The following is a 26,561-nucleotide window of genomic DNA, read 5'->3' on the forward strand; positions in this document are numbered from 1 at the left end:
AATGTCCTCAATTTACACCGACAAATGTTTCATAATCTATTTTAACATATCTCTTGCTATTTTTCTTTACCAATGACTGTAGTCTAAATTTAACAAAAACAGATTATGCATCAACATTCCAGTGTTAAACTCATGCAGAAAAAGAAAACCATTTCATAATTTTGATCCAAGATCTGAAGGTGTTACAGCAACATATAAAATAGAGTTTGAGCAGAACAAGCTAACATCGTGTGATTTCGAATAACATATGATTGTTTCCATGCTATTTTCCCAAGTGACAATTTTTACACAAAAACCCTGTGCATTAAGAAAACTGAGCTGAATAAGATGAATGACTTGACATAAGTGTATGAAACTGGGATTGGATTTGTTAAACTGAAACAAAATGTAAAATTGTTTAAGCACTTATTAAAAAGTACTTAGTCGTGAAATACTAGTTGGATCTCTCAAAAATTAAAGAGTTTGTCTATTTGACAAAAAACCTTGTAATATAAGGTGGAATTCAATTCTATGAGCTCCATGCATACACAAAAGGTTCGAATGTCAGGCAGCAAGATTGTTCTCATATTTCGTCCCCCACTCCCTCTTAATTTCTGTTCTTTTCCCCCTCCCCACCAGATCTCCTGTGTCAGATTTCCATCCCCAACTGTGCCAAGAATGTTGAAATTTATAAGAGAGTTTATTTTTCTAACTTGGCAAACCGAGTGGCACTGGAAGCCCCTAGGACATTTTGGCCGAGCACAATGATGTTGATACCAGAGATTGCACCTTCCCTATCAACATGGTTCAGCACCTTACCATCCACAACATTTATCCACTTAAACATTAGAAGCATCAGTTCTTTTTTGCAATATGAATGTGAGCTTTTCTCCAACCCTCCCATCGCCATGCCAATTTTCTCCCAAAGTTTTGCCTGCTAACCCTTATCCCCCATTCCTGAAAACACTAACTCCTTCCTGAGATATGGTGTCAAGAATATGAATTGCCCTATGGTACAGGATCCAAATGGTCATGTTAAAAGCTTGGTAGTGAGTGTTCACTGTTTATCTGACTGCAGAGACCATCTCAAAAATGAGTCCTTTTCTGTCTTCAACCAGTACCAACACAAATCCACTTCCTGATGGATAATGATCAGTAGAATTCTTCGATTTACTACCCCTAAGCCCAGAGACACTGGCATAGATTTTTCATGGAGTAATGGAGACCCTACGGCGCATCTAAAATATGGATATAGGCCCAACCAACTCAGCCTTTCCTTATAAACTAATACCGTCATCTTAGGAATTAGTAGGGGGAACCTTCTCTGAATTGCATCTAACACAATTATATCCTATCTTAAGTAAGGAGACAAAAACTGCACACAGTACTCCAGATGCGGTCTCAACAAGGCCCTGTACAGTGGAGTAAAACTTCCCTACTTTTATATTCCATTCCCCTTGCAATAAGTGCTAACATTCCATTAGCCTTCTTAATCACTTGCTATACCTGCATACTAACTTTTTGTGACTCATGTACCAGGACACTCAGATCCCTCTGCACCATAGACTCAGTAGTCTCCCTCCATTTAAATAATATGCTGCTTTTCTATTCTTACTGCTCAAGTGGATGAGTTCACTTTTACCCACATTATACACCATCTGCCAAGTTTTTTGCCCACTCACTTAACCTTTCTAAATCCCTGTGTAGACTCTGTCCTCTTGACAACTTACTTTCCTACATATCTTTGTGAGGTCAACAAATTTGGTTGCCATACCTTCAGTTCCTTCATCCAAGTCATTAATATAGATTGTAAGTAATGGAGGCCTCAACATTCATCCCTGTGGCACTCCAATAGTTACAGCTTGCCAACCTGAAAATGACCTATTTATCCTCTGCTTCATGTTAGCTAACCAATCCTTATATCTTGGTAATATGTTACCCCCTACACCATATATCTTAAATTGTGTAGTAACCTCAATGTGGCACCTATATCAAATGGCTTTTGAGATCCGCTAACTTAGTACAGAATGGGAATTAAACCCAGGGCCTTCCTGGTCTGTGCAGCTCAGCTCATTGGATAAATTAAGTGAACTCAGAAAACTTTTTCCAATTTTCCTTTCCACAGGTAAATTACCTCGAACTGATGCCTTCAGCTGACAGCAGGAATAAAGTCAAAGAGTAATTCCAGTTCTCAAGGTGGTTCAGTAGCAATAAAAATGGTGGGGGATCCAAAAGCAGTTTGAAGCAGAACATCAATCACCACATTAGGAAAGACAATAGCAGTGGAAACATGCAGAGTGGACAGATTATGTCTCCAGTCAACATCTAACCCTGACTTGGCACCCCATCTGCCACTTTGGATTCTGCAGGTCCTGTTAATAAACCCTTTTAAATCCACTCAGCTGAACACGGGTTCAGCTGCATGAAGGACCTCACTAGTGCAATTTATAGGCATTACTGTGGAACTGTCAGGGGAGGCGCTTATGATTTTCTTTTTCTGCTGCATAGTCAGTGGATGCAGTGTGTACTGTGTTGTTGGAGGAGCTCACACATATGGTTGGAGTCAGAAGGGAGTAGTGCTGGACCTTTGCAAGGAGTTGGGAAGAGTTTGAAGGCCACTGAGCAGAAAACTTGTTCTCTTAGTCATGGGGCTATAGTTCCATGCCTTCTTGGGCTGCAGCACGATAGGGAAAAGGAGGAGAGGCAACAAGGAGAAGTTGTGCACAGAGGGAGAAAGAAAAGGGCTCTCAACAGAAGGTCACACCCAACTAGGGTCTTCAGAGACCACTTCTCTGACCTCCACCTCAGCCAGGAGCAGTGTCTGAGGTGGTTATGATTTGCCAAGGAGGTGGTTACTGAACTGGGCTACATCTCAGGAAGCTTCCAGGCTAGATCCAGCAACACTGCCAAAATCTCCAATTCACCACCCATTGCTGCAACAGGGAAATCACTGAGGCTGTGTACGCAAGGAACTTCACTCTTGGGAGAGAGAAGCAGGAGCATGCGGTTTTGCCAGGGTAGCAGGATTACCAATGGCACAGGGAGCCATCGACTGCATGCCAGTGGCTCTGTGGAAGTCATATCTCAATGGGAGAAGTACTAGAACCACAAGAGTTCCACTCCATCAATGTGCAGCTGATATGTGATCTTGTGTAGACCATCATGGTAGCAAATGCTCACTATCCTCATAGCAGTCATGTTGCTTTTAAGTTACTCCAGTCAGCCATTTCTGCCATATTCAAGCTATCCAATCAAGCCTGAAAGCAGCTGATTGGTGAAGTGAATATGCCACCTGACCCCCACATGCACACCACTCCTATAACAAAAGTCATACTGTGACCAGGAAAAACGCTTGGCGTTCTCAAACAATGCCTAAATCATTCGGGATAGGAGGAGCCCTCCAGGACTCACCAGTACATGTCTCTAGATTAATGGTGTTCTGCTGCGTCCTGCACAACCTGGCAATCATGAAAGCACAACCCTTGCCACCAGGCCTTCAGCGAGGACTTCAGGAAGAGGTGGAGGAGGAGGACGCAGCATCTAGACCAATAAGCAGCTCATCAGATTTGAGTCTCCCTGAAAAAAATCCCTGATTGCCATCATTGCTTTCCCCACCTGTCCATTTGCTTCCTGTAAGGACTCCATCCCATTCTCTCAGTTCCTTCGCCTCCGTCGCATCTGTTCCAATGATGCTACCTTCAAAAACAGTTCCTCTGACATGTCCTCCTTCTTCCTTAACCGAGGTTTTCCACCCATGGTCGTTGACAGGGCCCTCAACCGTGTCTGGCCCATCTACCGCGCATCTGCCCTCACGCCTTCTCCTCCCTCCCAGAAACATGATAGAGACCCCCTTGTCCTCACTTATCACCCCATCAGCCTCTGCAGTCAAAGGATCATCCTCCGCCATTTCCGCCAACTCCAGCATGATGCCACCACCAAACACACCTTCCCTTCACCCCCCCTATCGGCATTCCGTAGGGATCGCTCCCTCCGGGACACCCTGGTCCACTCCTCCATCACCCCCTACTCCTCAACCCCCTCCTATGGCACCACCCCATGCCCACGCAAAAGGTGCAACACCTGCCCCTTCACTTCCTCTCTCCTCACCGTCCAAGGGCCCAAACACTCCTTTCAAGTGAAGCAGCATTTCACTTGCATTTCCCCCAACTTAGTCTACTGCATTCGTTGCTCCCAATGTGGTCTCCTCTACATTGGAGAGACCAGACGTAAACTGGGCGACCGCTTTGCAGAACCCCTGCGGTCTGTCCGCAAGAATGACCCAAACCTCCCTGTCGCTTGCCATTTTAACACTCCACCCTGCTCTCTTGCCCACATGTCTGTCCTTGGCTTGCTGCATTGTTCCAGTGAAGACCAACGCAAACTGGAGGAACAACACCTCATCTTCCGACTAGGCACTTTACAGCCTTCCGGACTGAATATTGAATTCAACAACTTTAGGTCGTGAGTTCCCTCCCCCATCCCCACCCCCTTTCTGTTTCCCCCTTCCTTTTTTTTTTCCAATAAATTATAAAGATTTTCCTTTTCGCACCTATTTCCATTAGTTAAAAAAAATTAAAAATTTTTTTTTAAAAAATTTTTTAAAAATCTTTTATGCTCTCCCCACCCCCACTAGAGCTATACCTTGAGTGCCCTACCATCCATTCTTAATTAGCACATTCGTTTAGATAATATCACCAACTTTAACACCTATGTGTTCTTTTGTACTATTGTTGTTGACATCTTTTGATGATCTGCTTCTATCACTGCTTGTTTGTCCCTACAACCACACCCCCCCCCCCACTTCTCTCTCTCTCTCTCACTCTCTCCGCCCCCCCACACCTTAAACCAGCTTATATTTCAACTCTTTCTTGGACTCGAACTCAAGTTCTGTCGAAGGGTCATGAGGACTCGAAACGTCAACTCTTTTCTTCTCCGCCGATGCTGCCAGACCTGCTGAGTTTTTCCAGGTAATTCTGTTTTTGTTTTTGTTTTGGATTTCCAGCATCCACAGTTTTTTTGTTTTTATCTTTGTATTAACTGTATAGCAACTAAGTATTTAATTTTGTTCAGATGGTAACTGGGCATTCACATGCTCCTCTCCACAGGAACAGACTGAAGATATGGTGGTTGGGTGAGGGCCTGCATGTTTGTGATATGTATCTCCACTAACTTCACAAGTTTTTATTTCTAAAGATTAGACTCCAGTTCTATCCTTCACTGCCTGGCTTTCTGAAATAAAACTACAGACCATCAGAGCATTCTCTTAGCTGAGATAAAAGACACCACAGAAGAACCACTTCATAACATCTTTATCCAACACTTCCAACGATACATACAAATCTGAATATTGCTTGTGCCTGCCTAGTGTTCCTCTGCAGTGCCACCCCAATGGCTGTAGCATGATTGGTGGAAGGCCACTGACCTTCAGTAAGGGGAAGATTGCAGATGACCTTACAGGATGCCCTTGAGCAGCTCTCGATCCTAAGGGCCTGCTTTCAGTCTGCACCACCTCAGCATATATAGCAGCAGTGTAGGCTAGTTTGTTAACAGGTAACAGCAGGGTACTGGCAGGTGGGTGACTGCTGTCATCCCAAAAGAAAACAGCAGGACCATGCACCATGGAGTCATTGTCATTACCCCAGGATGGCACCTCAGCAATCCTTGTGACTTACTGGAGCACAGATTGCTGAACTGCTAAGAGACTCTCTCTAAGAGTGCTAAGAGAGTGCTAAGAGAGCAAGTCTCTAAGTACTAGTATCTGCAGCCACAATGGGTTGGCAGCAGTCTGAGCCTGTATGGCGTCAAGCTGACCTTACAAGCATAAACCTCATGACTGCAGTTTGAGCTTCCACTGCAGCAGCCAAACATTGGATAGCTTCTGCCTGTGCTTAATGAAAGCCGAGACATATGTCAGCCATCAGACACTGCAACATGGCTGGGTCCTCAAGTCATGGAGATGGCTAGTAAGTTGGAGTTGGACTCCTCCATGTTCCTTCTCCATGACAGCAGGCTTTCCGGCAGGCTCAGCAACGTACCAAGTATTTCAGTATCCATGCCCATCAACCTTTTCCTGAAAGCTGCCCCACTGAAATTCTGAATCCTCTGCAGCAGAACTCGTGTGCAACCTTGCCCTCCAGGGGGTTGGCGCATGCGCTATTCTTTTCCCCTGGCCTTGCTGCAGTCCACCCGTGCCCAGTCGCTTGCCATGTACTGATGGCACCTCTACAGTGCCCTGTAAAATACACGCACTGCCAGCATCTAAGCTTGTGGTGGTAAGTGTCAGATCAAGTGACGGTGCTTCTTTCTCAAACATGTGCTTTTCTACTTGCCCTTCATCGTCAAGCTGCTCTTGGATATCTGGAAGTGTCAATGCAAAAGGAGCAGGTTGTGGTGATGGAAGGGGGAGGGAGTAGGTGGAAAGCATGGTCATACCATTGGCGGCTTGTACTTTACACCAAATTGTGCGGTGAGGGTTGATGAAGGAACTTGAGAAGGTGCATGAGGTAGGAACATACAGTATCCTGCACTGGTTGCAAAGGCCTCAGTCATTGCCACGACAGTAACTCAAAGCACCATCCCCTCCAAGGAGCTCAGGAGAAGCAGCTGTGTCTCCCTCTCTCTGGTTCTTTGTTGCTCTATCCCATTGTGTGCCACATAGTCAGTGAACGTGTTACAATGCATTTGGCTGAAGTGACTGTCAAAACTGAAAGTATGTGGAAGTTTCAAGATGTGGGTGTGAGGGCTGCAGCACTGATAAATGTATGAGGGAGTGATGGAACATATGAATGTTAGTTTTGAGTTCTTAATGCTAAAGAATGCTGATAGATGAGTAATGAGGTGTGGTGCAATGAACACTAAGCTGGCTGTGCAGTGGCTAGGAGATGGCTTTTAAAAATGCATTCGCTGACCTTAACCACTTGTGTGAGGTCAGTAAACTTTTTCCACCACTACAATCACGTTCTCAGGGCCAGACTCCTTGCATTGACCTCTGTGGGTATCTGCTCCCATTCCCTTGGATGTGATAATAAAATCAAACTACTGTGGATGTTGGAAATCTGAAATAAAAACAAAATGCTGGAAAAACTCAGCAGGTCTGACAGCATATGTGAAGAGAGAAACAGAGTTAATGTTTCAAGATCATATGACTCTTCTTCAAAAGGTCTTAAGAGTCATATGAACTCGAAACGTCAACTCTGTTTCTCTCCCTTTGATGCATTGCGTCTGGACGGCCTCCTGCGGAAACATGTCATCTATCCTCTTTTCTAACTCTTGCATCAAGGACTCCAATGTTGCACTGGAAAACCCTGGAGCCTCTCTCTCGCCTGCTGCTGCATTGCTCCTCTTTCCTTTCACAAATAGTTACAACCCCTGGTGCAGACAGATTGTACCTCCCCTTTAAGAAGTGCAGGCGAGTTTAATTGGTTCCAGCCTCACACAAACCTCAGCCCTCTGCCGAAGTATGCAGCTAGTCTGCAGCAAGTTTAGGATTGGCTGAACAACGCAACCATCGAAATGGGCAGGCAGCATAAAGCTGTCTGCCTGCATCACTTCCACCTGATGTGGGGCATTTTTGATTTGCTAAATTTACTTGGGCAAAAGTGAAAATTTTTCCCCAAAATAAGAACTGCTTTACTAAATCATAGGACATAGGAGTCAAAATCAAGAGCAATGAGTAACAGACTGACAATTCACTGTCACCCAAATTGCCCATGGCAAATTTCATTCCCAGTCCCTCCATCCATCTGCAAGTATTTAGTTTAAACTTTTTTGTTGGTCAGAGAATCCTTATCCATTTGACACAAATAGTAAAAAAATTTCAAGGCCTCAAAGGAGGCCAGGAAAAATGTGAGTACAAACTAAATTTGAAGTCTGTCCCTGTAAACAAACACTTTTCCTAAAAATGATTGCAGGGTAGCGATTATCAAACCATGCCAATAGTAACATGTATACAAAATTGTGAGATGTATCAATAGATAATATGATCTCAAGAGTTAGTAATAAAAATTGTCATCTCATCAAACTATCCTCTTACTTATAATTTCAAAATGTTTTTAAACTTGAATGTAAATGAGCAAGCAGCAAAAGAAAGTAGAAATAAAATTGAAAACAATTTCTTGCAAACACTGCACACTAAAAAAAAACTTGGGTTTAGTCTAGAGATGAAAATCATTTGACACAGATTTGTCTAAAACCACAAGCTGAAGTTAGCGAGCATCCCTCAATAGGCAGCTTTGGTTCAAAGGCAGCAAACGTTACTTGCAACAGAGGATTCTGCTGTATTCAATCTAAGTGTTCTTTACATACATGTTTAGACCAGACAATGTACAGTCAAGCTGTAGTCACGACAATCAAGCAATTTAGTTTGCTTTCTAATTAGAATGGACTATTTATTGTAGATTATAGTGCACAAATTAGATTTATAATAATGTTCATCCACTGCTGCACATCACTTATGGAATAAGTTTAATCAGTGCTGGGAATTCCCAGTCCCTCACCCTATTTAAAACATATATTTGACCTTTGTTTCAGTTTTCCTTCTTTGTCAGTTTATGCCCACATTCACATTCTGTCTCGCAGGAACCAATTGCCATCCTTTTCCAAAACCTGCACATCTTCATTCCACGCTTGACTGGCGACCTTTCGGGTTCCTTCAATTCTCACTCATGTCATTTAGATTTTAACTCATCACTACATCAGGATCTGTCTCTTATTTTAATATAGTTCATCAATATAAAATTTACCAAAAACACAAACAAGCTCCAGTCATTCACATGAACTTAAAGACTGCATTTTTAACTAGTAATCCATGTCAAGAGGGAGACATTTCAATACACAGCAGTTTGTAACAATAGTTCAGTTGATAGTCATGTGGCTTCGTATGGAGCATGATATGAAATAAACTATATATCCCACTATATGTCTTTCTGTATGTAATATAAAGCTCCCGTGTTTCAGCAGTTTATTCAGTAGTTTATACAGATCATACATTAGTATGTAAAAAAATTTGAAAATCCTACATTAAAACAACGATAGTTTTCAATCCTGCCTACTAATATATACGGTCAAATATTGCTAATTACATTTCTGCATAATATCAAGTTTAATATCAGCACCTTGATGAAGTCGTAGGTCAACTTATTTCACGATTATGTCTGACATGTAGAAAAGACTAATCTTCGTCAAGGAAATGCCGTTTAACAATCTGCTTTATTTTCATTGACTTACCTATCACTTTGACACCAAGAGATGTCACCATATTCCCTCCTCTCAAAAAGACATTCATTCTTACCAGATTTGAGCCTAGGCTTTTAAGCTGTTTGATTTCTCTAATCATCACAGCCAAGCCCAATACTATCCCCACACGTCTACTTATCTGCACTTCCAGCAGTGATCACCAGGTAGAGATATGGAGTATGATCCCTGGCTCATTATTTCCTACCTAGAGCACTGAGGCAAATTTTAGCACCCCAAGCAAGATAGGTGAAGTCACCCTAGAGCAAGTCTTGAATCTGAAATCTTAGTGATCTGTATGGCTCAGCTACTGAATAAACTGCTGAAACACAGGAGCTTTATATTACATACAGAAATACACATAGTGGGATATATAGTTTATTTCATATCACGCTCCATACAAAGCCACATGACTATCAACTGAACTATTGTTACAAACTATGTTTCAGAAATGCAAGCTACTTCACTCCATCTCCAGACAGGGTGTCTGGTCCATACAACACAATTGATGTTGCTGGGCAACAAGCATTTATGTGGAGATTTAGCACCATGTTTCTCACTGAAAGCTTAGCAAGTGATGGAAATTGAACGTTGCACTTCCACTAATAATCAATGTCAAATGCATACAAAAATTCTTAAAATTGTGAAAAAAAACTGCTGCTATGTTTGAGCTTGTGACTACTTTTTAGCCTGAATATGGTTTAGATGCAGACAACCTTTGTGTAGGAAAGAAACCTTCATTTATAAATTCTTTAAATTTACTGCTCACTTGACACAGCAATATCTCTCTAAAAGGAGCTCAATAGATTAAAGTTCTGCTAGTGGTTAGACCACACCTGCAATGTAAAGATATGCTGAGAGAGAATTAGAAATAAATGAGATATGAGCACAATATCAGGCAAGTCATGTAAAGCCCAAATGCATTACTGTCATCAAAACCAAGTCTATTTTACAAATCTGTTAAGACATTTCGATGTGAAGACGACAGCTTGTCTTAGGAGTATGCTTGTAACAGATGAAATGTAACAAGGTAGATTAGAACACAAAAGTGATTTTAACATTTGCTAACTCTGGCTTAAACAATCATGTCCCAAAGGAAATTGTGTTGCCCAAAAGGTGTGGTTAGAATACACTAAAAATATGATTCTGGATGCAGTTCTCCTCTTGCTGGCAAACTTGCTCTAGTCGCTCATTCTCCTCTCTCCATCTCCTTCCCAAGAATGTCAGTAATATCTGTTGAAAGCAGAAGTTGCTAGCAACTATAAATAGATTTTATTTTGATCATCATTGTAATAATAAAAGCAAAATAGTGCAGATGCTGGAAATCTGAAAAAAAAACAGAAAATGCTAGAAAAACTCAGCAGGGCTGACAGCACCTATGGAGAGAAAAGCAGAGTTAACGTTTCGAGTCCATATCATTTGGACTCAAAATGTCAACTGTTTTACTCTCCACAGATGCTATCAAGACCTGCCGAGTTTTTCCAGCATTTCCTATTTTTCTTAATGATGGCCGAGTTTGGTGACATCACAACTGCAGAGGCACACTCCCCACACATGCAGTTACAATACCTGGTGATGTCCCAAGTTAGCTACCCGCATCAAAGATGGCACAGAGCAAACTTAACCAGAAAAAAATTACACCTTGAACTCGAAACTGCAAACACTGCCGTATCCTTTTCTACAAAAAAGCATTTGCCTATTTCTTTTTTCAAATAAAAATGGTAATATCCAAGAAGATTGCACATCAGATGATTATTGCATGAGATTGTAGGGTAGACAACTGTTGAGTTCAATTTATTCCTGGAGGTTTCATCAAATGACTCGCCCCACATTCCAGCCATTAGTTGGCCAACACATCCATCCTCACAATGCACTGTCTTTCTGTGCCAGTTGGAAAGCAAAAAGGCTCATTACTCAATTGGATGATGCTGGACTGTTAGGCACACAGTCTGTTTTTCCCCCCCCATTTTCAATATTTTTATGTCTAGTAAAGAGAAATATTCAAAGAAAATGACAAAAATAAAACAATCCTTTTTAATGTTCCTATGATATTTCTCCAGTTGCCAGAGCTATATCCTGGAGATTGATCTTCAATTCCTGGAGACTACAAGCCAATCCTGAAGTTCCTGTGATAACCATTTCAAGTTGTGACTAATGGTCCAGAAAGCAGCACTTTTCTTATCTGATGGGAGACTGGCAGGTTATTTTGACAATTTAAATGGACAGCATGCTGCTTCATTCTGTACCTAATCCATGTTTCATCTTTCCTGGGGAGTACACGATGGGAAAATGAACAGGATAGTTTCTTCTCTATCTAACCAGTGCTGTAAGCCCAGGATAAGGTGACAAGCGATGACTCAGACAAGGAGGCAGCAATGGCTCGGGAGAAAGGCAACAAAGGTTCAGGCCGGCGATAAACAGAACAGCGCAGGTGCAAAGCAGTAGTGTCACCAACTGGTGGGCGCACATCAGCCATGCGAGAAACCAAACAAGCTCGGCGGGTGCCGAGTGCACGTGCTCAACTGTTCTTGTTCAGTGGTAGGAGTTATCCTTTAATAATTAGTGTGGACAATTTTGTACAGAACATTTGGAATCACCAAATATATGTTGGAAAATTGTTAAATCCATCACTTCGCCAATTTTAACTATGGATTCCAAATCAGAGTAAGTTGCAGCTTCAAATTTCTCCTACATTGATACAGAACATCCCCCCCAAAAAATTTGGGATATTTTCAGAACGCTCACTAGTTCAGAGGCCTATCTTGAACTCATTAATTTTAATCAAGAGGTTGAAGTTGATGTCTTGGTAAACCTGACCTTCTGTGCATATTTAAAGGCTGCAAGTGCAAACATTAGCAATGTGCTCTGGTCAGTAGCATAAAGAGAAGGCAAGTTGGCAAAACAGCTGGATACACAACCAAAGCTGAGGTTTGTCTTAAACAATCTTCAATGGGGATTCCACATTTAGCAGATAACATCCAAAACAAACAGGGTTCTTGGATTTCTGAGCAGGAATCTTTGTTATTGCAACAAAAAATATCAGCTATAGTTTACCAAACATTTGTCCATCCATTCTTGGATCGGGATAAATAAGAGTGAAGTGCTTGAAAGACACACTGCATGATTCTGCACAAATCAGTATGGGAAATACATCCTTGTTAAAAGATTTGGATTGGGAATCACTACTGTAAAGGGGGTAGAAAAATAGACTGAACATGTTCCATAAAATATGCAATGGACTGATGCGAACTAACAGAAACAGGTACCTGGTGCCCTGCGGCAATGACAAGACATGAGGTAGCCATCCACACAAGCCACAAAGACCATTTGTTTCCAAGACAGTATATCAACAATCTTTCTTCCCAAGGACAATCCCACAATGGAACAAGCTGCCAAAGGAAAAGTCACAGCTCCATCACCTGAAATCTTCAAGACCCGTCTTTTGATTTTTTCCATTGAAAAGCTTTCATTATCAGGACTATGCCATTTCTGCAGGTCTAGCTAGCACTACCTATATAAAAGTGTTGCCAGAATATGGATATTTGTCTGTGATGGCAACACAACTAAGCAGCAACACAAAAATTGTTCTTATTAAAATGCATCCCATTGAATATGCATGGAATTATGCAAGGAAGATCTAATAATGTTATTGGAATTTATTGTAAAATAGTGGTATCTGTGTCTGTATGTGTGTGAGTGAGAGACTTAATTAGATTAAAGGAAACTGGTCTGAAGGCTTTGGTGTTTTAGGAGATGAGCTAGGTTTGAAATGTTAAATAGGTAAACATAGATGTAAAAGAATATTTGCATTTTTAAATAAATCAGACTAGATTGTTTTCAAACCAGGCAGTGAAATGTGTAGCCAGGTGAAGTTCAGAAACAGCGTGTTTATTTTTCCCAAAGATTACTGGTAAAATGGACAGTTTACCTTTCTGATCATAAAAATTTAGCTAAGTCCAAAGACATAGTGAAACAATGGGTATTTGCATTCAAAGGGGAAAATATTTATAAAAGGAGTGAAGGCTGTATGCAAGGCTAGGCATTTTAAGATCTAACAAGTATGAAAAGCCGTCAGCGTTTACGCCTCAAGTTGCTGTTAACAAAGAACTGAAGTTAAGGAAACTCACTTTGAATTGGATTGTCAGGGTATCATGTTTCTTTGCCTGGGTCTTTTAAAATCTATGCGTCTTACTGTTGCCTTAACAGAGGTGTAACTCGGAGTCAGGTTAAGTAGGGGATTTAGAAGTTATTATAGTAGTAATTTGTGGACATATTTATGTGCTTAAAATAATTTCTCTTAATAAATGTTTAATCTAGTTTTGTAAAAACCTACAAGACTTGGTGGTCTTATTACTAATAAGTTCAAGGCACGTACCTCAAAATTTATACAAATTACAAAACAAGTTGTGGCAGTTGTTTCAACTTTCCCTTTGGGATTTGAACAACTCAGCATTTGCCCTCAGTTCTGTCATAACAATTCACTGAAGGATTTCTTGACCTGGAAAATGTAAGGCAAATATAAGCTCATCCATCTTGGACCTTTCTAAATGGTGAAAAGGTTATAAACAATGGCAGCCCTAACAGACTTAGGGGTACAGGTACAAAGATCATTAAAATGTAATAAACAAGTATAGAAAATAATCAAAAGACTAATGGAACACTGATCTTTAGATCTAGAGGACTGGGATACAAGACGCAGCAGTAATGCTGCAGCTATACAAAGACTAGGTCATACCACACCTAAAGTATTTTGTGCAGTTCTCAGCACCACACCTTGGGAAGAATAGTCTGGCCCTGGAGCGAGTGCAGTTTAGATGTACTACAATGACACCTGGATTCTAAGGGTTAAGCAACGTGGATAGGTTCAACAAACTAGGGTTGTATTTCCTGGAATTTAGATGATTTAAGCAGTGATTTGATTGAAGCTTTTAAGATATTAAGGAGAACACATAGAGCAGATAAAAACTATTTCTAATAGCTGGGGAGTTTAGGAGTAGGAGCCGTGGCCTAAAAACTATATCCAAACTTTCTGGATAGTAGCATTAGGAAAGACTTCCACACTCAGTAGAAGTTCAGAACCTTCTGCAAATGGCAATTTATACAAGATCAATTGTTACTTTTAAATTTGAGATTGATGGATTTTTGTTGAGGGGGCAAAGGCCAGTATATGGAGTTAGGTCGCAGATCAGATATGATCTCATTGAACGGCGGACAAGGTTCGAGGGGCTAAATGGCCTACTCCACTTCCTATGGATCTTAGTGACTTTAAAGATCACAAAGTGCAATGAAGATGACGCAAAAGGGAAATATGAGAAAAAACTATCAACATATATCAAGCTAATTGAAAATATTTATATATTAAGAGAAAGGAAATGGTAAAGGACAATGTCAGCCCATCATAGACGGATCATGGGGAGATTATAGTGGATACAGAGAAATGGCAAACTTGTTAAATTAGTACTTTTTAATCCCAGGGCAAAGTGTCAGCTGTATAAGGGAACCTAAAATTAAGTCAAATTAAATCAGGTATGTAGTTTTTAAAAAATGGTAATCAAGAAAATAATAGCATTTGAGCTAAACTGATCATCCAGATCTAATGGTTTCCATCCCAATGTATTATAAAGAAGAAGAAATTGAACAAGCATTAGTTATAATTTTCCAAAGTCGTCTAGATTTAGGAATAGTGCTTCTATTGGAAATTTGCATATGTCAGTCCATTATTTAGGAAGTGAGACACAAACCAGGTAACTACAGGCTTGTCAGTTTAACATCAATTGTGGGACAGTTACTGGAATCTATCATCACAGACTGAGTGACTAAGCACTAGGATCACTATCAGCTGATCAAAGAAAATCAGCACTGAGTTTTGAAGGACTCACAGCTATACTTTTGTTTGAGATGACTAGCATGGTGGATAGGACAGTGTCTTCATGAGATTTCAAAAGCCATTTAAAAGGATCCATACAAAAAAATAATGAGCAAAATAAGTGCATGGAATTGGAGTTAAACTTATATGGGTCAGTAATTGGTTTGGAGGTAGGAGGCCCATTAGTGATGAAAGGTTCGCTCACTGATAGGTGAGATGTAGCAAATGGTGCTCCACAGGTATCTGTATTGGGGCTTCAGCATTTCATTGCATATATTAATGATTTGGATGAAGGAATAGAGAGTTAGTTATATATCTAAGTTTGCAGTTGACACTAAATTAGGAGACACTGTAGGATGCAATCAGGAAACCGTAAAGGAACATAAACAGACTAAGAGTGGGAAACACTGTGTCCGATGGAGTTCAATTCAAATGTGAGCTCTTCCACTTTGGATCTCAAAGATAAATCAGAATGTTTCTTTATGGTGAGAGAACAGGAACTATGGAGGAGCAAATAAGATTTAAGTGTCCATGTGCATAAGTCACTAAAAGCTAGTGCATAGGTTGAAAAAATACAAAGACAACCTTTATTTAATCATTTACTCAAAGAAGTTAGAATTCAAATGCAACTAGGAAACACTTCAGTTGCATAGAGGTTTGGTCAAATCCCATCTGGAGTACAACATTCAGTTTGGGGTGCCAAAATTCAAGACAGACAGACAGACATTCTGGGTTTTGAAGGGGTACCGTGCATATTACCCAGAATGATACTGGAGCTTAAAAGGTATGAAAACACAGGTTGCATAAACTAGGGTGTTTAGAAGGTTCAGGAGTGATCTAATCAAAATTGTTCAGCATGATAAAAGGGAATTGATAAGGTAGTCATAAAATAAATTTCCATTAGTGGAGGCAATTGCAAATGAGGGGGACATAATTTTAAAAATAGACCTAGGCCATTTAGGACCGAGGAATAAAAGTATGTAACTTGCTCCTGCTAAAGGCTGAGGGAATTAGATCACATGAAATTTTCAAGATTGAGACCAATAGATTTTTATTAAGTAAGGGTATCCAAAAATACAGAACTGCAGTAAATGGAGTTGGGGTAGAAATCTAACAACGTCAGAGCAGATTTGAGGGGCTGAACAATCTTACTCCTATTCCTAAAATCAGAGCTACCAGTTTGTACCAATGATCCAAATTGTTCTAAAGGCGCGTTGGATCAAGGTGTCCCTGGTGGTTTCAGAGGTCTGACTCCATATCCTCAGCATTCTCCTCACCATGCTCCTCCTGTTGCACCGCTGCTCTGCCTGTTCTTGGGTGGCGGAGAGGCATCAAGAGCCATCTTATCAAAAGATAGCCCTGGTCACCCAGCAGCCATCCATCCAGTTGGGCTGGAACACTGAAGAGCCTGAGCACCTGGGAATGCCTCAGGATATACGCGTCATGGGAGCTGCCAGGGTACCTTGCACAGACTTGCAGAATCTGCATCCTGTTGTCACACACTATCTGCATGTTCATGGAGTGGAATCTCTCTGTTAATGAAGGCACCCAGCTGACCCACTGGCACCTTGATGGCCACAAGTATGCAGTTGAAGGCACACTGCACGTGGGGGAACCCAGAAATCGCTGCAAAGCCTCTGGCTCACTCAGCCTGGCTGGCCTCGTCCATTCAGAAATGAAAGAAAGTCAATGCCCACCTAAACAGAGCTTCTGTCACCAGTTTGATGCAACTCTGGACAGCTGATTGGGAGACTCCACACACAACCCCCACTAACCCCTGGAAAGAGCTGGAGGCATAGAAGTTGAGGACCACTGTAACCTTCAGAGTCACTGGCACGGGGTGTCCACTCTCACAGTCGGAGCTAATCTTAGGCCCGATCGTCTTCCCGGAGAGGTAGAGCCTTCTTTGGCGTTGCACATCAGACATAATGAGGTAGCTGCATTGCTGCCTGTAAATCCCGGCAGCAGAATAGTGGCTTCTTCTGTGGCCCCTTTATGCCTTGGGCTACCTGCTGGCCCTGTGCCTCTCCTCCCACAGATCCCTCCCTTGGAAGCTGCATAGGGATACCTGGCCTCCTCTGAGGAGGAAAAGAAGGGCAGAAGGAAGAGGAAGTGCCTCCAGTGGAGACCACAATCCCCATTACCTGGGTAAGGGAGGGCTGTCTGTTACCTGGAAGTATCCACATGGTCTGCATCCTAAGGGGGCCTAAAAGACACAAATGAGTCCAGAAATGGAAATGCTAAGAACGAAGCCCTGCTCAAAGATTAAGTTGACAAGTACCAATAAGCCACCCGCAGCAAATTATCTCCAAAACTCCTCACTACTCACATTGACAATGCTGCAGACCTTTCTTATCCCACCCCGTGGATGAAGTTTTGCAAATTGTGAGCTGCCCACCTGCCTGTGCAACAAGTGGAAAAAAAAAATACTTCGCACGGGCAACATTAAATTGCCATCAATTGGGTTGTCAAGAGACTTAACTGGCATCTTAATTAATAGTGAGTATGACTCCAACTCCCATGTGCGCCTGTCAAGCGAAATATCGCGTGTCATTTTACGCTCATTTGGGTCAGACATGCACTCTCCCAACGAGTGAAAAATTCTGCCCTTGATGTTTTAGCTTGGGAGAGTTAGAACACTACAGGCATAACTTTACTTGGCTATATGATACTCTCTCCCCCTTGACTTGATGTCCTTACAATCACTAAACTACATGACATATAAGTTGAATTAGGAAAAACATGAAATGTTGAACCCACCAGCAGATTGAAAATACAACTTATATTTCACTATTTATGCTGCTACCAGGCCAACAGTGATTACTTTGTGTTTCTCTATTTTATGCATTGAGAGCGCAACAGCGAGGATAAAAGAGAGACAGCAGCAGCAAGAGGAAGAGCGAGACTGGCAGGGAGGATAAAAGAGCGGCTGTAGCAATGAGAGCAAGACCAGGGGGAGCAGGTGCAGTGCTTCAGAGCTCATAGACTGTGTTCAGAAGAAAAATCTTAATGTGACAGAGAAAAGTAGCTGTGGAGTAGGAAGAACACAGATATGGCTGGAGACACCAGCAGCATCAAAGGATAAGAGAGAGAGAGAGAGAGAGAGAGAGAGGAAGCAGAGGAAAAACATGGACCCTGCTGGGGACATCAACAGCAGTGCATGGCCATAATCAGCCAATAAAGCACATAAGAAATTTAAGGGAGACAGTGGCCTAGTGGTATTGTCACTGGACTTTTATTCCAGAGACCCAGGGTAATACTCTAGGGGCCGGGATTCAAATCCCACCATAGCCGATGGTGATATTTGAATTCAACAGAAATCTGGAATTAAAAGTTTGATGATGAGCAAGAAACAATTGCCGATTGTTGTAAAAACACATCTGGTTCACTAATGTCCTTTAGGAAAGGAAATCTGCTGTCCTCACCTAGTCTAACCTGAATGTGACTCCAGTGATGTGGTTGTCTTAAATACCCTCTGAACAAGGGCAATTAGGGATGGGCAATAAATGCTGGCCAAGGCAGTGACGCCCATGTCTCATAAATAAAAAACACACCCATGTAGCTCAGTTAGTCGTTGCCTTGACCAGATGCATCACTGGGAGAAGGCAGGTACTCAAAACTACTGTGGCAATAAATATTTTCTGAAGTTAACAAATTCAGGATCATGTCATTGAAAAAGGGCCCAATTACTGTTGAGAATTTGATATATTTAATTAATTGATTGCTATATCACCGGCACCAAGGGCCAAGCTGAGACTGGAAGTTAAAATCATAATTGGGCTGATACTATAAATTCCAAGCTAATGAGCTCAGGCCCATCAAATTTGCAGGTAGTGTGAATTATGTTATTGTTAACAAAGCTGATCATATCCAACACTAGAACTCACAACATGGTGGATTTTCTGCAAATTTTGCTCTATTAAAAAAAATTCCATGTGGCAAATTCTTCCTCTCAAATGCAGTGCTGAGCAGAAGAGAATTTAAAAAAAAGACCATCATGACTACCAGACACCCGAAAGCACTTTAAAGCCAATAAGTTACTTTTAAAGTGTAATTGCTGTTGTAATGCAAGAAACAGGGCAGTCAACTAACAAGGGGAAGATGAAATACTGGCGGGAGTAGTCTATAGGCCTCCTAACAGTAGCTATACTGTAGGACAGAGAATAAATCAGGGGATAATTAGGGCATGTAAAAAAGGCATGCCCTCATTATCCCCTGACTTTAATCTTCATGTAGATTGGGAAAATCAAATTGGCAGAGGAAGCCACAAGCAAGAATTCAGTGTATTTGGGACAGTTTCCTAGAACAATATGTTGTGGATTCAACCAGAGGTCAAGCTATTTTGGATTTGGTAATATCTAATGAGGCAGGTTTAATAAACGATCTCAGAGTAAAAGGTCCCCTGAGAAACAGTGACCATAACATGGTAGAATTTAGTATTCAGTTTAAGAGTGAGGAACTTGGGTCAGAAACAATTGTGCTAAACTTAAATAAATAAAGGCAATTACAATGGAATGAGGGCAGAGTTGGCTGGAGTGGACTGGGAAAGGAATTTAGCAGAAAAAACAGTTGATGAACAATGTAGATGTTTAAGAAAATAGTTCATGACTCACAACAAAGATACATCCCAATGAGAAAGAAGGACTCTAGGAAGGGGATAAACCAACTATGGTTAACCAAGGAAGTTAAGGATAGTGTCAAATTGAAAGAAAAAGCATACAATGTGGCAAAGAGTAGTGGTAAGCCAAAGGATTGGGAAAGCTGACCAAAGAAATAATAGAGGGAAGAAATAAACTTAGGGTAAACTAGCAAGTAATATAAAAAGACAGTAAAAGTTTCTCTAAATATATAAAAAGGAAGAGGCCAATGTGAACATATTTTGAGGCTGGGGAAATAATTATGGGGAACCAGGAAATGGCAGAGGAGTTGAATAAGTACTTGGCATCAGTCTTCACAGTAGAAGACACTAATAACATTCCAAAAATACTAAATAATCAAGGGGCAAAAAGGGAGAGGAAATAAATACAATAACTATCACTAGAGAAAAAGTACTAGTGGGGCTAAAGGTCGATTAGTCCTCTGGACCTGATGGGTTGCATCCTAGGATATTGAAGGAAGTAGCTACACAAATAGTGGATACACTGATAGTAATCTTCCAGGAATCCTTAGATTCTGGAAAAGTCCCAGAAGGTTGGAAAACTGCCAACATAACACCCTTATTCAAAAACGGAGGAAGACAAAAAAACAGGTAACTATAGGTCCGTTAGCTTAACATCCGTCATTCGGAAAATGTTAGAGTCTATTATAAATAATGTAATAGAGCATTTAGAAATGCATAACATAATCAAGCAGAGTCAGCATGGCTTCATGAAGGGGAAATCATGCCTGACAAATTCATTAGGCTTCTCTGAGGAAGTAACAAGCAGGATAGATAAAGGGGAACCAGTAGATGTAACATATTTGAATTTCCAGAAGGAGTTTGATAAGGTACCACACATAAGGCTATTTAATAAGGTACAGAATTACCTGGAAAAACTCAGCGGGTCTGGCAGCATTGGCGGAGAAGAAAAGAGTTGACGTTTCGAGTCCTCATGACCCTTCGACAGAACTTGAGTTCGAGTCCAAGAAAGAACTCTTTCTTGGACTCGAACTCAAGTTCTGTCGAAGGGTCATGAGGACTCGAAACGTCAACTCTTTTCTTCTCCGCCGATGCTGCCAGACCTGCTGAGTTTTTCCAGGTAATTCTGTTTTTGTTTTTGTTTTGGATTTCCAGCATCCGCAGTTTTTTTGTTTTTATTACTTAATAAGGTAAGTGTCCATGGTATTGAGGGTAGTATATTAGCTAGAGGATTGGATAGAGGATTGGCTAACTAATAGATGACAGAGTTGGGATAAGAGGGGCATTTTCAGGACGGCAACCTGTAACTAGGAGTGCCACAGGGATTAGTGCTGGGGCCACAATTATTTACAATATATATTAACTACTTAGATGAGGGAAGTAAATGTACTATCGCCAACTTTGCAGATGACACAAAAATAGGTGGGAAGACAAGTGGTGAAGATGACACAGTGTCTACAGAGGGATATAGATAGGTTAAATGAGTGGGCAAAAACTTGGCAGATGGAAAATAATGTAGGAAAATGTGAGGTTATGCACTTTGGCTGGAAGAATAGAGGAGTTGAATATTATTTACATGAAGACTGCAGAAAGCTACAGCACAGAGGGCTTTCGGGGTCCTCATGCATGCATCCTAAAAAGCTAATATACAAGTTCAGCAGGTAATAGGGAAGGCAAGTAGAATGTTGACCTTTATTTCAAAGGGAATGGAGTATAAAAATAGGGAAGTCTTACTAAAACTATACAAGGCACTAGTTAGACCACACCTAGAATACTCTGAACAATTTTGGTCCCCTTACCTAAGGAAAGATATACTGGCTTTGGAGGCAGTCTAGTGAAGATTCACTAGGTTGATCGCAGGTATGGAGGGATTTTCTTATGAGGTGAGGTTGAACCTGTACTTATTTGTAGTTTAGAAGAATGAGAGGAGACCTAATTGAAACATAAGATTCTTAGGGGGCTTGACAGGGTAGATGCTGAGAGGTTGTTTCCCCTTGTGGGAGAGTCTAGGACCAGAGGGCATAATCGCAGAGGAAGGGCTCACCCAGTTAAATCAGAAATGAGGAGGAATTTCTTTTCGCAGAGGGTAGTGAATCTGTGGAATTCTTTACCGCAGAAGGATGTAGAGGCTGGGCCGTTAAGTATATTCAAGGCTGAGATAGAGAGAGTTTTAATCAGTAAGGGAATGAAGGGTCATGGGGGCAAGGCAGGAAAGTGGAGTTGAGGATTATCAGATCAGCCATGGTCTCATTGAATGGCGAAGCAGACTCGATAGGCCGAATGGCCAACTTCTGCTCCTATGTCTTATGGTCTAACTTACACACAGCAAACTCGCACAAACAGCAATGTGATGATGCCCAAATATTTTTTTATATTTATGGTGCATGATGATATAATACTGGCCAGGATACCGGAATAACTCCTCTCCTCTATGAGTGTCGTGGGATTTTTTTTTTTTTACATCCACCTGAGGGGACCTTGGTTTAACATATCACCTTACAGTGCAGTATTCTCTCAGTACTGAGTGTCAGTCTTGATTTTTGTGTTCAAGCCCTACCTTCTGACTTAGAGTCAAGAGAACTACCAACCAAGCCACAGCTGACACAAGATGATTTCTTATTACTTACAACCAGCACTGAACAGCAAGAACAGCTTTAGTAAAGGAAAAGTTGCAAGTCACTGGCTTGCCCTCACAGGATCGGAAACAATAGAGAAGATGATGATAAAATTGGGAGGTATGGCAAATAGAAGCAAAGTTTCTCGGACTCTTAAAATTGAATACCTGTAAAAATTGGTACAAAAAGAAAACCAGAAAGCAATGCAATAGATTTCTTTCCCTTTATCCTAATTTTCTTTGTTTCTTCTTTCCACTCTTTAAGACTTTACTTCATATTCATTTAATATTTCCTATTCTGTTTTTGTCTTTAGAACAAGCAACACTAAATGCTCACACTTACCATATTCCTAAACTTAAGTCTTTAATTTTTCTCCTATCTCATGCTCACCCCAAGCTCATCTTGTCTACAAGACCCACCTTTTGTTCTCTTGGCTCTAATCCCATTAAACTGCTGTCACCCAACTTCCCTTCCTGGTCTCCATGCTAACTGAAATTGTAAATAGTTCCACCTTCTCCAAGCACTATCCAATTATCTTTTAAATCTGCCTTCATCATCTCAAGAAAACTGCCCTTGACCTCCTCTGTCCTTACAAACTATCACCCCACATCTCTAACCTCCCTTTCTTCTCCAAAGAATTAAAATAGGTTGATTTCTAAAACCATGCTCATATTCCTGCACCTCCATATCGGAAGCTCCCCGGTTAGATTTTTTTCCTCTGCTACAACACAAATGCCCCCAATTAAAATCACCATATGGCAATAGTACACTTAGTCCTCATCCTTCTCATCCCGTCTGCAGTGATTGACAAGGTTGACAACACCATCCTCCTCCAATGTTTCCCTGGATGTTTAGAGTCATACGGACTCGAAACGTTAACTGTGTTCCTCTCCGGAGATGCTGCCAGACCTACTGAGTTTTTCCAGGTATTTTTATTTTTGTTTTCTCTGGCTGAGTTGGGCCACCCTCAACTGATTCCACTCTTACCGATCCAATCATTGGAAAATTTTCCTACAATGGCTGCTTCCTACACCATTATCTCTGGAAACACCCAAGAATCTACTCTTGCCCCTTTCCTATTTCTCATCTACAGCTTGCCCTTTGGTAAAATCCTCCCAATCAGGTTGTCACGGTCACGTCATTTGCCCGTAAAAAGTAGGAAGATGGGCACTGCTTCTAAAAGACAGCCTGAAATATGCAATTACCTTCACAAAATGGACTCCAAAGGGTCAGGTGAATTATTTTGGAGTTTTTGCAGACAGGGACTAATTTCATGTCTGGACATGCCTCTGGAAAGGCTTTAAAATGTAAATGAACTTGGAGGACCTTGCATTGAAGAGACTTAACAATGACTATTAGACTTGCTGGCCCCATGAAGGTGGAGTTACAAATAAAGACATTTGGAAGCATTTCAATCAATCCACTGATTTCTATTGTCCACATATCAATACTGCTATCACATAAAAGAAATTGGCCTGTAATAAGAAATACCTGGAAGTACCTTATCAATCCACAAGGCAGGTCTGTCGGGGATAAGACAACCAGAGGGAAGCCATCTTTCACCCAGCGAAAGGGAGGACCGTGCCTCAAAAGTCACCTTAGACAGAGAATTGGGGCTTATTCATTTTACCTGCAAAAATATAGTTCTTCACCACACAGGCTCGACCAACTTTGACTGAAAAGACAGAAGCTTGCTGTTGTTTGGGGTGAACCAGTTCATACTCATCACCAGAAACCTCTGACTTTCATTTTTCTTCAATGCAAAAAGAGAGAATCCCTCAGACCTGCAATGTTTCAACTACCATTTTGAGGGATGATGGGAAGCAACTTTTACTAAATACATGTAACATCTTTAGAAATCATCTTTTCTTGTGTGCGCATGTACCTGATATGAATGAGGAATGGGTGTTTGTTGTGTCTACATTTTAAATGTTGTGAAAGATCAATGTTTATTCTTTCTTTTAATTTAAATTTACAAGAAAGCCAGTTTTGGTGCCTGTTCTTAAAAGTCACAGCACTCCAGGGGTTAAAACACTTTCTCTAAAATACATTTTGTTGCAGTCAGCTGAGAGTTGAGAAAAGGAGAAATTATCCCACATCCCTCCCCTGTCCATAACAAGGTTCCACATGTAAAGAAGGAAACAAAGACGAGTGTTTATATAATGCCTTTCAAGACCTCAAGATATCCCAAAGCACTTTGCCAGCAATTAAATACATTTTACAAAAGGGACAGAGGGAAACCAGGGAATTATAGATCAGTAAGCTGAACATCCATTGTCAGAAAATTGCTAGAATCTACAATGGAGGATGGCATGATGGAACACCTTGAAATTTTTCAGCTGACAGAGCCAGTATGGTTTTGTAAAGGGTAGGTCATGCCTAACAAATCTGATTGAATTTTTTTGAAGAGGCGTCTGAAGTAACGGGCAGGGGAATCTCTATGAAGGTTATTTACTTTGTCTTCCAGAAGGCATTTGATAAAGTTCCTCATAAGAGATTATTAGCTAAAGGCAAATTATTTTCCCGATCAGGAAATTAACTGAGCGGAAGGATTCAGAGAGCAGGGACAATGTGCAATTTAATCCAATTGACAGGATGTGACTGGTGCTGTCCTGCAAGGGTCTGTTAGGGTCTCAATCATTCACTGTATTTATTAGTGACATAGACAATAGAATAGAAAGCACATATCTAGATCTGCTGATGACACAATGATGCAGTATTATAAGCAATGTAGATAGAAGCGTAATATTACAAAGTGATATTGACAGGTTAAATAAATGGCCAAAGCTGTGGCAAATGGATTTCAATGTTTGTAAATGAGAGTCATCCAATTTGGACTTAAAAGGATAAAACAGGGTACTTCCTAAATGGTGAAAAGCCAGAAACAGTGGCAGTCCTAAGAGACTTGAGGATCCAAACACACCAATCATTAAAATGTATGAACAGATACAGAACATGATGAACAAGGATATATGAATGCTGGCATTTATAGCTACAAGAATATAATACCATAGGGGGAGAAGTTATGCTTCAGCAAAACAAATCCCTGGTTAGACCACACCTGGAATACGGTGAACAGTTTTGGGCACCATACCTTTGGAAGGATATACTGGCCTTGAAGGAGTGCAGCATTGCTCTACTAGAATGATATCTGGACTCCAAGAAGAAATTTAATAAACCAGGATTGGATTCCCTTGAACTTAGGGCCAGAATTTTACATTCAACGTGTGAGCTCGGCGGGAGTGGGCCCGTGACCAGCTCTGCACCAAGATTTCACGTGAATTGAGAGCGGTAGCACTGAACGTTGTCTGTCTGGGCTGGGGGAAGGAGGGAGAGTCGGGTCTAGCGCGCAAAAGAGCGGTTCAATCTCCAGGGCACGGAGCTGCCTCAGAGAGATTGAAGTGCTTTTTAAAATAATTAATAATGACATTAAAAATTTAATGAAACATGTCCCCTCATGTGACTGTGTCACATGAAATGGAACATGTTTTTAATGTCAAAAGAAAGTTTTTATTTAATTTGTATTAACTTTAGAAAATCTCATCCCGCTTTTGGATGAGGTTTCCTAAAAAAACGTAAAGGCCGCTTGGCCTTTTCACCTGCCCGCCAACCGTAAGGTTGGACAGGAGTGTAAAATTCAACTTAATTACCTTGTTAATGGCCTTAATAGGCCTTTCAATTATCGGTGGGCGCACAGCTGACTCGAGTGTGCACCCACCGAACGAAATATCGCACGAGTTTGCAATGACGTTGGGACACACGTCTAACGTCATTACGTGTCATTTTACATTCCGACATGTCGGGCGTGCACCCGCACACCAAATGTAAAATTCTGGCCTAGTAGATTAAGGGGGTGATTTGTTTAAACTTCTCAAAATATTAAAAGGGAACAGATTGGGAGAAACAATTTACCTATTTCCATTAGTTGGGGTGTCTACCATTATGGGGTATAGTCAAAACACTTGAGCCAGACTTTCAGGAATGAAAGTAGTCTACGCACAATGCACCCCAAGAGTGGTAGGAGTTTTGAACTGTCTTTGGCAAATGGCAGTTAAAGCTTGATCAACTGTTAGTTTTAAACCTGAGACTGATAGATCTTTGTTAGCCAATGTTATTAAGGGATATGGGGCAATTGCAGATATATGGAGTTAGGTTGCAGATCAGCAATGAATGGGCAGAACAGGCTCAAGGAGCTGATTGGCCTACTCTTATTCCTATGTCTACATGAAGTCTGGTGGTTGTTGCAATGTAG

At 41.1% G+C, this 26,561-nt stretch overlaps 1 protein-coding gene across 5 annotated transcripts in view; it reads right to left on the reverse strand.

Annotated features, from left to right (window-relative positions):
• The window catches only part of rab30 (RAB30, member RAS oncogene family), a 105,599-nt gene that overhangs the window by 60,805 nt on the left and 18,233 nt on the right, over positions 1-26,561 (reverse strand). The window contains exon 1 of one of the 5 annotated variants that reach the window (XM_041199122.1): positions 23,811-23,864. The exons of 3 other annotated variants lie outside the window; for them this stretch is intronic. The gene's annotated coding sequence lies outside the window, so the exon portion shown is untranslated. Of the gene's footprint in view, positions 1-7,125; positions 7,137-23,810; positions 23,865-26,561 lie in introns of those variants that run through there. One more of the 5 variants, XM_041199123.1, reaches the window with a different exon arrangement.

This window comes from Carcharodon carcharias, chromosome 11 (assembly GCF_017639515.1).
Source record: "Carcharodon carcharias isolate sCarCar2 chromosome 11, sCarCar2.pri, whole genome shotgun sequence".
In the NCBI taxonomy this organism is placed as follows: domain Eukaryota; kingdom Metazoa; phylum Chordata; class Chondrichthyes; order Lamniformes; family Lamnidae; genus Carcharodon; species Carcharodon carcharias.